Source organism: Nicotiana attenuata, unplaced genomic scaffold (assembly GCF_001879085.1).
Source record: "Nicotiana attenuata strain UT unplaced genomic scaffold, NIATTr2, whole genome shotgun sequence".
Classification (NCBI taxonomy): Eukaryota; Viridiplantae; Streptophyta; class Magnoliopsida; order Solanales; family Solanaceae; genus Nicotiana; species Nicotiana attenuata.
This window is the reverse complement of record NW_017670277.1, coordinates 186,593-195,227: the sequence shown is the minus strand read 5'-3', so window position 1 is coordinate 195,227 and position 8,635 is coordinate 186,593.

The following is an 8,635-nucleotide window of genomic DNA, read 5'->3' as shown; positions in this document are numbered from 1 at the left end:
CCAAATGGCTATTTTTTAAAGTTCCAAACGGTTGAAAATTAAAGGCCAACGGCTAGATTTTAAAATCTGACCGTTGGTCTTTTTAAATTTTTTTTTTTTTTTTTTAAAAAAAAAGAGCCGTTGGAGCCCGTTAGGACCGTTAGGCCCGGTTGAATCGGCCCAGGACCGCCTGCCGGTCCCGGGCTTAGCGGTCTCGGTCTCGTGGGCTTGACGCAAGGAACCGGCCCGCCCCGGGCTTTCTACACCACCAGGGACCGGCCCACCAGGACCGGCCCGCCGGGACCGTTTAGCCCGTTAAGACCGCCGGCCCGGTCCGGTCCCAGCCCGACCCATAATACACCATTACCTCTGGTTAAGGGAAGAGCAGTCTCATCCACTACACCACAACCTTTGGTGGTTCAATTCTCTCTCTCAAGACAATAGTATACATTATTTTGCATACCTACATGGAGAAATCATTATTATCATTCTCTTCCACAAGTTCATGAGTAAAATTTTTTTTTTTTTTCTACTAAACTTTTCTTTTTTTGCCAAAATCACCTAATCACTATCTTATTTTTCAGTCTCTACTAATCTATTCTTTTTAATCTCCCTTTATCATTCCAATACTTCTCCGTACTTTAATTTTAATAGATTGTAGAGTTTTTATTTGTTTGTAACTCCATCCGATAAATATAAGAAGATAGAAATCCATTCATATTGCTGCGAGAAAACCCGAAGGGCAAAATAGTAGACTATACAATATATTATTATGTTTTTATTTTTTGTAATTGACACAAAATATTCATTATTTTGTATATATTATATTGTGTATAATATATTCATTAAATGTTTGTTTCTTTCTAGTGTTATGCGTTGTGTCTTATTTGTGTACTAGCCGCAGTTAGCTCGTGCTAAGCACGAGCCCAATAATTTGAAGCTCAAATATTTAAACTCTTAGAGCTTGTTTGGAAAGTTTTTAAATAATTGAATTTGTGTGTAATTTAATATAATTACGCAATTTGACATATTTGTCTGTACATTTAATTACTCAATCCACATGAAATTATGCATACTTAAAATGAAGTAACTACATTTTGCAATTATCAAAGGCGATAAAAATTTAATGGTAATGATATAGTATAATTACCATATGATATTTCAAATCTTTTTTTTTCTTTTTCTTTCTAAATATTTTTTTTAAAAAAAAAATCTTTTCCTCCTCAAATTTGTCTCTCATAACGTACTTCTTGCTCCTCTAGTCTCGTACTCCTTCTACCTTTTTTTTCTATCTACTGCATACTTTCTCTTACTGTAATTTTTTTTTACCTTTTTATTGTTTTATCTACATAGTCTTTCTGCCGTTTAATACGATTGCGTGTACTCCTTCTTCCCCTTTTCCCCTTCTTATTGCATGCTTTCCTGCTCTTATTTTTCTTACTGCATACGTATATTGTAGTAATTTGCGATTTATTGTATATTTTTTTCTTTATTCTTCCTTATGATGTCATTATTAATAAAAATTATGCTTTGTTATAAATTTAAAAATGCTCTTTTTTAAGTCTTCTAGATAGACTAATAAATAATGATCATTTTTTTAATTGCTTGATCATGTAAGATTTCAAGAATGAACTAAGAATTACAATATTGACAGACAATATACATGCAATGTAAGAGATTACTCAATAGAATTGATGCCGATAAATTTAATAAGGATTCTTTTAATGAGACATTTTTAAATGAAAATAAATTATTAGCAAAAATAACTACAATTTCACAAGTTACCTTAGCTTTTATTAAACTATAAATCTTTTTGTATAAATTATTGGAAAGAAATTAATATTTTAATTGCCAAGAAAGAACTAACAACGGTACACTTTTGAGATAATTAAAGTAAAAAAATCACGTTTAGATATTAAAAGGTGTATCACTGAACTATTAAGGACAAAGTTGGGTGGGGTGGGACGTGGGGCCCACGTGAGGGAGTAGAGCGCAGAAAAGTGTGGTGATGGTTGATGATATGAGCCCAGGGGCAATTTAGTCCAAACGTTCAATCATTTATGTCGAAGCTACAGTGAAATTCCTTTTTAAGCAATCATATTGCTCCATTATAACTGATATTACCAAAATGCCCTTTAGGTGCCAAGCAGGCATGTTGACATCGGCTGCTTATTCTCTCTTATATATTAGTACTAGCGGAAGTGAAGCCCGTGCTATGCACGGGCCCAAACTTAAATGAATAAATTGACATAAATCAAGTTAATCTATGATTTGACTTTATGTTTCATAGATTAGGTATATGATCAACAAATTTTATCTTAAATTAAGATATGATCACGAGGGAAGTCAGGTTAATATAAATGTGACATGTTCCTTTTTTTCTTTTATAATTTTGCAATAGAGTTGTGGAATTATGAATTTAATATATAAGTGTGGCAAGTTTGGATTTTTTGTTCTTCTGTAGGAGTATGTTTTCATGTACTTTATTTCGTTAAAATTTGATGCTAAAGATGATATAGTTTTTCACGTGAATCTTTTGTAGTGATTTATATTTTTATAGCATAGGTGAAAGAGTATAAATTAAATCTCGTACGAAAAACTGTACACTCAACACATTTGCAAAAATTTCATTGGAAGAAAATGCACTATTATATTCATGCTGTCTAACATATAGTTGACACATTAGCTATAGTAGAATTGCTGAAAGCCACTTCAAGAATTGCTGCAGAATACAAAAGAAAGATGGATGCAGGAAAATATATTCTCATTTTTCTCCTATTTGAATAAGCTTTTCCGCGCATATTGTAGGAAAAAATAAACAAAAGGTGTTTCGGTATTTTTTTTAAGGAAATACGCCTAAATTTGTCTTACTGCTTTCTTAAATAGCATAACGACCTCTGAAGTTTATGGAGTAATAATTTCAATTTGTGTGTCTCTCGAATAACAAAATAGTTTTTTATATGATATATCAATATTTTGCTTGAGTTTCAATAAAATGTTGAATTAGTAGAAATTAAAAGCTACAACGTACAAAATCTCATGACTTTGCAAATCAGAAAACTTGCATGAAAAATAGTAATTAACATTTTTATAACCGTCCCAAAATTAGCTAAGCAGGAAAAGAAGTAATATATGCTTGAGAAATAGAAAGGATAAAATATAAGTATCGATCATATGATGTACTTAAAGAGTAATGATCATAGTACAAGTTCTTCATTACTTACTTAGCCTAATCTGTATTAGATTTTGATGAACCAAAGAGAAGTACTATAATATTCTATATTAGATTTTGATGAACCAAAAAGAAGCACTATAACTTTACCTATGATTTATCAAAAGAGTGATTTTGTCTTAATTAGTAGTAGTAATAAAACATAATGCATCTGTTAGTAAATATAAATAGAATGTCTAGAAAATAGATGCACCACGTCAGGAAGGTGTAAAAGCATAGAGGTCAGCAAGGATAAAGATGAAAGGGCCCCACAATCTCAGTAATAAAGTATAATAGTACTATCTTGGGAACACACCTAAACAAATGGGTCCACTGTTTCATCTAGCTCTTCACATGTGTCCCTGGGAACAGTAAATATACTATGCATTTGTGGGTGGGCTTTGAAAATGCCTACAAAGTTTCCTTTATTTACCAAATTATTTGATGGCAACAAACGTTATAGTACTGAAAAGCAGGGGCAAAAATATGTCGACGAAGTGCTGTCTGCCTCAGCTGCTTCAATCGCACTTCTAATATTGTAAAAACTAAGATAGGGTTGCCCGTGCTATGCACGGGCCCTACGTGTTACGTATTGTGAATTTTTTTTCCAGGTGTCCCGTGCCAACATAAGAGTGCTCCATCCTTAGAAATGAAAAAGACAATCGTAAATAGTAGGATGGTACAATATAGGCAAAAGAGGACGTAAAAACACTCTACTATACTGCTATTTGTACATATTACAACCAGGTATATTATTGATGCAACACCCACATAATAGAACAAATGTGTCTCTAAAAGCACATCACAAGCACATTCTAACCCATCGTTCTCTTTTAAGTATCAGCTACATTGGCTAGATCAAAAGTTACTCTTGTTATACTCGAAACAACAGCATAGTGATGAACAGAACATAGGAGAAGTTTATCACCTTCAAAAGACAAGGAAACACCAATCATCTATGTAAAATATAGATACACGAGAAGAACTAAGGATAGTAGAGAAGCACTCTCAAATATCCAATTGGTTGTGGCAATTTAAAAATTTGAAGTATAATATTGTGCAGTTGATTCCCAACACTCAAATTTCTGATCAATCAAAAAGTACATGAAAATGGTACACAAATACTTTCAAAATCGTATTTTAGATATAGATCTAAAAAATTCCATAGATTGCCAAAATTATTTTTTTGGCGAAAACTTTTACTTTTCCCATCTCAAATTGAATGATCACTTTTCTTTTATAGGTTGTCTCACAATGATGCCCACTTTAACTTAAAGGCACATTGAAACTATCTTTAACATATCTCATATAAAAGTTATGTAAGAACTGTATTTTTCTTTCTATATGAAACATTTTGCGAGTAAATCGCTTACAAGCACGTCTCTTGATTAGGATAGGGAGATTTACTCCTTTAAATTTTATTAGTAAACAACATTACCAGTAATTTTGTTTTGGTCCTAAAAATTTGTTTCTAAAAGGGATATTAAAGTAAATGTGTTTGGCAAGCAAAATTTATTTCTTATTCTTTAAAACTTTGCAAACCTTTACATTTTTGTGACTTGGGAAAAAAATTTCATAAACTTTTGTACAAATACAGAAACACTTATAAAAGGCTTGAAACAATAGTAGACTTTTGTATTTTACTTGCTAATCCAATTGAATATGTTGCTATGGGTGTGGTAAATTGGCCATGGTATTAAAGTAGAGATGGGTCAATAAGCTGTCACTGATGATTCATTTTTTATTTGCCTAATTTTTCTTGGGCAAGTAGAGTTATACAGGTAAAAGGTTATTGAAAGATAAACTAATTAGATGGACTTGTAGAAATAAGTGATAATGAATTTTTCGAAGCTCTAGCAACGATGTTAATGCTGGTGATAAACAGATTGATGATAAAAAGATTGGAAAAACGCGGTGAACTATCAATGTGTTGTATTTCAACCTTCACTTATTATATAGTTAAAAAATAGATACAATATATTATAAAGGTAGATTATAATAAAATTTGTGGTATGCTGGATTTTTGCAAAGTGTTAATCATTGTCTTTGTAACGTACAATTATATATCTATTGTATATCCGTATACTATATATATAATGATATATTATTGTATATTTTTATATAATTATAATATATATAGTTCTTATAAGTAAATTGTACAAATATAAACGTGTATTCTGACTATACGATAACTAATGTATATAGTAGCAATATATAATATATTACACACATATAAAATTTATTTTTTTTCTTAATAATTATAGTGTTACGAAGTATATACGATATGAAATGTATTGCATATCATATGAAATGCATATACGATGTATATACAATACGAAGTATATAATTTATTACACGCATTCAAAAAAGTGTTTTAAGTACAAAGTTTCTTTAAGAATGTATTTCCACTAAATTGTAATGCAACAATTATTTGTTGTTGGGTGTTCAATTTATTGTATTAAAGACATTAGTTTTGAAGATAATGAGCGTATTTGGTTATTTTATTTGATTTACTCCATGTGTTGTAATATTCGAATTTTATTTCATGTTCAATTCTGCAAAAAATAATACTTAGAATCATGCATAACTTTTACAAGTACTATTTTGTGAGAAAAATCAAAATAACAACCAACAATGTATAAAACAAATTTCAACCTATGATTTATTAATTTAAGATTTATGCACTAATATTATATATAATATTTTAACACTATCAGTTAAGTCACTTGCAATGACAAGTAACTACTTATTACAGTCAAGAACTAATCACTTGGTAAATAAGCTACTTATATGCTTTAACATATTAAGTTACAATAAAAATGTAAAAGAATTATATTACTCTACAAATGTTTAAAACTTAAAGACTATTTGTTTGGCTCAAAAGTTATCGATGTACTTTGCAAGCTTAAAAACAATCAAAAGTAAGGAAGGGTAAATCGTAATCAAATATAATAGACCTAGAGATAAAAAATGAAGTTGTTGTTGTAGATCTAATAGTGATAATATGAACTCAAGAGAAAGTATTCGTTAGAGATAGTGATAGAGAGAGAGTATGAGAAAATGAGAGAGTTGTATTATTACAGAATCTTCCCTCTTTACAATGTGAAGGTCTCCCTTATATAATAAGAGACCTTCCTCGAAATAATCAAAAAGTTACAAAAATGGGTAACGTTTTCCTAGTGAAGACACTGATTCCTAAACGATGTCGCTTTTGTCCCCACGTCCGAGTCGTACCCTTACGTTAGTCGGCGTATATTCACTGGGCGTACCCATTGGCGTAGAGACGCTGACGGTGAAATTTGACCCTATACAGTTAGTCCCTCCGCTCGTTGGAGACGCATTCGGTGGGCGTCTTCAATGGGCGGAAATGCAAACCTCGGCTTAGGAGAATTTGACCTCGACCAGGGGCGGAAACATGAATGAGGTAAAATGTATGACGTTGTTGAGCCACTGACGCGTGGCTTTCTTTTTGGAATGACGTCATCGCCTGTATGCGTCATTATTATACTTGCCCCCGAGGCGGTTCAGAGGATGATGTGACATTTTGGTTTCCCGCGCACGTTTTGAATCATGACTCTCGATTTCTGCGCAACTTATCCCTATAAATAGGAGAGAGGTTCGATTCGATTCAACTTCCAAACCTTCGAAAAGCACTTTCTGATTTACTCATTTTTCTTTCTTTCCTGTAACCGTTATTTCGTGTGGGATTCCTCCACTTCTTTTGGAGTTATATTTCTCGTCGTTAGTGCATTATTTCCCAAACAGAATCACCATGGTAAAACATAGTCAAGGTGACAAAAATACCAAGGACACTGACCCATCTAGAGCCGCCTTCCTCTGGCGGTGAGGGGGAGGAAGTAAAAAAGACCCTCGTTCCCCTTTCTGTAGACAACGTCCTCCCAAAGGACATGCATATTCAAAGGGATTTTCAAACGAAAAGTCCAGCCCTTCCCTGGGAGCGTAGCGATTTACTGCAATCTCATCTAGACGACCTTCGAGTGGCACACAACATTCCGGACCATGTGGAAATGGCTCCGGCTGGGATGGACTACGCCAATGTGCACAGGCCTGGGTACTGCACATTTTACGAGTACCCATTTTTGATCGGCTATAGTCTCCCGATCTTCCCTCTAGCGGAAGAGCTTTGCCGCTTTTACAATGTGTGCCCGGCTCAGCTTACTCCTTACACCTTGAAGGTGTGCAGGATTCTGACCACGTACGCGGCTAAGGCTGAGTGCGGCGTCTCAGTTCACTATTTCTTACAATTATTCAGCCCTGGTTACCAGAGGGGTACCATGTTGCAATTGAAAAGCCGTGGTACGAAGGGTTTGGTAGTTAGGGCCGACGACAAGGCCAACCGCCTCTTCTGGCGTAGGTACTTCTACATCAGGACGGAGCACCTGGTGTCTAAGCCTGAAGGATTCCCGGAAAGGTGGAACCCAGATCGTGAGTACCTTTATTTGCAGGATTCATGATTGTTCGCGACCTTGACCATTTGGCCACTTTGATTTCATTCTTTTTTTTTTTTTTTAGCGAGGGCTTCTCCACCCCAGTTTATTGATGATATTAAGTCATGGGTGGAAAGATTACTACCTTATGCGGAGGAATGCCGTACCTGGGCTGCATTTCTTCAACAGTACGGCCCGTCAGGTAATTCTTCGGCCTTGGTTTGGAAACTCCCTTAGATTCTGTTACCTAACTTACTCGTGTTGGCAGGTCGGAGTGCCCCCAAGAAGAAGAAGGCCGTTGTTGCCTCCCCTAGGGTGGAGACCGACTCTGATGGCGAAGACATACCCTGCGGCTCGTTCGGCGATGGCGCCCCAGAGGTTCCTCAGCATGAGGCTGCGCCTATGGCGGCGTCTCCAAGTGAAGCGACTCCTTCAGTGCCGTCCCCGCGGCTTACGGAGGAGACTTCCGAAAGTGAGGAGCCGCCAGAGAGAAAGAGGCGGCGGTTGATAACGGGCAAGGGGATAGCGATCGAAGACGAGAGGGTAAGTGAACCTCGTCAAGTATCGAGGCCGATTTTTATGGTCGATGCTATCCGTTCTGGGAGATCAGCTCCACAAAGGAGAACTGTTGCCGATGCCAGCCCAGCCTGTGTTCTGGAGAACGGTTCGTCGGCCGCTGTTGAAGAAGTGGGCGATGGTGTCGCGAAGGCGGGTACTGAGGCCGCCCGTGGAGATGCAGATGGGTTGACGAGGGGTCCAACCCACGTGGAGATGACGGCGGGTAGGTCTAACCGCCGAATTATGATCCCAGGAGGGTACAACCTGTTGCAACACAGCGAGCAGGCCGCAGCCGATATGACCCTGTTATGTGCGGCCGCTGAGCGTGAAATGTTGGAGGGTGTTAGCGACGGGGACCTATCACGGAGGGTCGCTGGCGCGGCCTTGCAGGTAGCTTTCAGTTTTCTCTGTGTGCCGTAAGGCTAACTGTGATGCGTAC